This window comes from Fukomys damarensis, unplaced genomic scaffold (assembly GCF_012274545.1).
Source record: "Fukomys damarensis isolate Sample0158 unplaced genomic scaffold, DMR_v1.0_HiC HiC_scaffold_16, whole genome shotgun sequence".
In the NCBI taxonomy this organism is placed as follows: domain Eukaryota; kingdom Metazoa; phylum Chordata; class Mammalia; order Rodentia; family Bathyergidae; genus Fukomys; species Fukomys damarensis.
Window position 1 is genome coordinate 76,345,638 of NW_022900928.1, and position 3,847 is coordinate 76,349,484.

The window sequence follows — 3,847 nt, forward strand, 5'->3', positions numbered from 1 at the left end:
ATCTCAGCACAAGGACAAAATGTAGACAGATTTTATGCTGTAGTGTAGCACACATGGCCACTAGTCTAACTTCCAACAGAATCCTTGTTCCCAAAAGAAACTTCCTAAGCCTGATCTATACTGTCCACATTTCTATCAGCATTCTGGTCTTCTGAGTTTCAACCAATATAACCACTGCTCACAACATTCTAGAGCTTCTCTAGCCCACATCTCCAAACATTTCCAAACTCCTCCTGCAAATCATTCCAAAGTTCATCTATTATATGGTCAGATATAATCACAGCAATGGCCCCACTCCCCTTATGTATTAGCCACTTTCTCATCACTGGGACAAAATCTCCAACATTTGCAATATAAGGAGGGGAAGTTTATTTTGGCTGTGCTTTATCACACACAAAGTACTGGTGGTTCCTAAATGATCACCAGTTCCTTGGCCTCTCCATACCCCAATCCTGATTGTCTTGTCCACTAAACATCCTCCAAATGCCTTGGACAATGTTGTCAAAAAAGAAAGATGGAAGGTAAAGAATCAGAGAAGAGGATCTTGAGAGATTAATGAATAGATAAATAAGAGATGAGAGAAGAAAGGGAAGGAAGGAGAGAGGAAAGTTGGCAGGAAGGCATGGAGGGAGGGAAGAGAGAGAAAGGGAAGGAAAGAAGAGAAGTGAGAGAAGAAAAAAGAAAGAGGGAAAGGAAGAGAGGAAGGAAGGAAGAAAAAGAGAGGGAGGAGAGGAGAGAGAAAGGGAAAAAGAAAGGGAGGTGGAAGGGAGGAAAGGAGGAAGGAACAGAGAGAGGGATGGAGAGAGAGAAAGGAAGGAGGGAAAGAAAGAAAGGAAAAGAAAAGAAAAATTTTTCATGTGAATGTTTCTCCACCCTTCCAGGACAGGAAGGAGGAGCTTGAGCTATGTGCAAAACTTCAAAGCCAGCTGAACCCTCTTTTCCTAAACCCTGCCTCACCCTCTTGCAAAGCTCTCCCATAACCTCTCACCACATCTCTCCTTTCTTTTTTTGAGCAATCATTTTTGTAAATGAATAATGTCTTCACTCTGTACTTACACCGATGTAAACATTTCTCACCATCATGCTAACTGCAGATGGTCTTCATTCTCTTTAGACAGAAAATATTTTTTAAAAAACATGGTAGCAAACTGTTTTTCAAAAGACCCAGCAACCAACAACTGAACCTTCTGACCTGGAGCAGAGTTGAGAAGAGGTAGAAGGAATATTAGCTGTGCTGTAGATTAGTGTAGATGAACTATAGTATAGACTCCTACTCATGGAGAGCCCCCAGCAATTCATTATTGTAAGGAATTTGGCTCATGCCAGCCGGTTTGCTTCAAGACTTTACTAACTCCTTTGTGGTTCCCATATGCTGAGAAAGCCCTTCTTTAAGAGGGAAGCTGTTATCCATTCCTCAAGTTATGCAATCATCAATTTGCAAAACCATAGACTATCTCTGTTCTGCCAGATTGCATCTGACCCCAAACAATTAAGAGACCAATGCCGGTCATTTGCATGACATTTTGGATCCCCAAAAGAAATATTAAAAAACAAATCACTCATTCTTGAAACAATCTTATAGCAATTTTTCAACTCTGTTAGTCCACAGAATGCTTACAAATCTCCTCTGACATTAGACACAGGCCATCGATGATATATCTGATAGAAACTGCCCAAAGGAATTCATTATGAAAGCTCTGGAATTTGACCCAAACTTTAAAACACCACAGCCTGATTTCCTTTCAGTCCAGCCTAATGTTTTTTTTTTGTTTGTTTGTTTGGTTTTTTTTTTTTCCTAGTTGTTCTTTGTCTAGCTGACTTGGAAACAGCTGGCCTGACTTTAAAATAATTCCTTTAGTTGGGGGTAGATACATTTTACTCCAAGAAGGAAAGAGACTGTATAAATTCAGACTTTTCTATCCCCAAACTAAGGCCTTTCTGCATACAACACTAAATCTGGCCAATTCACCCTCGAAGACTTCCTTGTCAAAACATTCTGAACTGGAGATATTAACAAACATAAGCACAAGACCAAAAGTCTTTACTAATACAGGGACAGCTCTCAAATGTGCCTTTTACACTTTTAACCCTGTGAACTGTACGTTTTCTACACTTTCGATTCCCAGGAAGCTAGGTGCTCCATTAATGTCCCCCCTTATTCCTAATAAAGATTTGTATCTATTAATATACTTTCTTCCTTTTTTTTTCTTGTCCAAGACTTCCTATAGTTCTGAATCAGCATTTGCCCACATCTGGCATAAACATGACTATTTTTCAACTTGTTACTTCCTAGCTTTCTGAAAGATGACAGATTCTGCCAATTCCAGCAATCCTCCTAGTTTTTTTGGCATTGCTTTATAAAAGAAAGGCTTAAGAAAACTTGTCAAATTGCTTTTACTAATCTTACTTTAGCAATGGGACCCACTATGTGATTTAGCATAGTCCCATCCTGTCCCTCTAACACTCCTTTCCCATTCTTTTATTGACCTGAGAAAAAAGCCCTTGATTTGAAATACAAATATTTTCAGCCATTATCTTTCTCACTATAGTGTTGGCAGCAAAACTTCTTGATTTGTACCCTTATGTCCAAAGTAGCTTTTGTCTCTTAATGATCTTCAGAGTGGTGTGGTGAAGGGTTACCAGCAATTTGAATGGTCCTCCAGATGATTTCTCTATCACCTATTCTGTAGGATTTTTCTATCTCCTGAGATAGCCTGATCCCTAGAGAGGATGGAGCCAAACATTCACCCTATGATTCAGCCCCACACCTCATGTTTTATGAAATTATGGTTTGCTGAGACATTGCACATTCATTATTCTTAACAATACTTACGTATTGCTTAGAACTTGGCCCAGTTCCAACTATTGAGAGATAAAGAAGTTACTTGAAGGATATGTGAGTCAAAGTCCAAATTAGAATGATGATAATATTGTTTCTTGGTATGTAAGTCATATCCCCTTCCCAGGAACTACCACTATATTAAACATGTCTGGCAAGCAAGAATATATTTAATGCTCAGCTAAAGGGTCTTTTAATTCAAGAAAAATATGTTAGATCTATGTTTAAGAGCAATTTTTAAATGGGCAGACCCTTGATACTGTAAGGAATCCGAGGAATATGATAGTGAGTAAATTCCCTTAAATTTTTTTTTTTTTTTAGTCCCTTTCTATCATCCCTTGGTCTTTGTGGCTTCATTAAAATGACCTACTGTGACCTACAAGACCAGATATGATCTGGTACCTGTCTATATCTCCAACATCTTCTGCCGTCCCTCTCCATCTCTTGATCATTTTTTGATCAAGGTGGCCTGAGATATAAAATATGCTTTCCTACTAGAGTCCCCGACAATCTTCACATGTGCTCTCCCTTCATCCTAGAATGTTCTGTAACCTCCCTAAAATTTTATGTGACTCTTAGCCATTCTTCAGCTAGATGAGAGATGGTGTTTCCTTGGCAAAGCTTTTCTGTGACCTCTAAACTGATTCACACCTGGTGAGTAGCTATAGTTTTAGTTCCCTGAATCCATTCAAACCTCTTGTTAACAGGCTTGCTCCAATCTTTCTGGAACTGCTCTCACCCATGCTCTTAGTCACATATCTTTGGGTGGGGCTCCGCCATCACACATATATAGGTCAGACAGTGAATGGACTGGAGCTGGGTTCATGACCCTATCAGACCTGTGGACCTTCACACCCAAGCTCTATTTTACATCAGTGTTTTTGCCAATAAAAACAATAGTCTAATCTTCAGCCTATTGATACAATTTACTATCCTCAGTTGGTTCTAAACTAGAGCATGGGGAAAAAAAGAGATACTATCCCTTTTCCCCATGAACCCCAAGGTTGG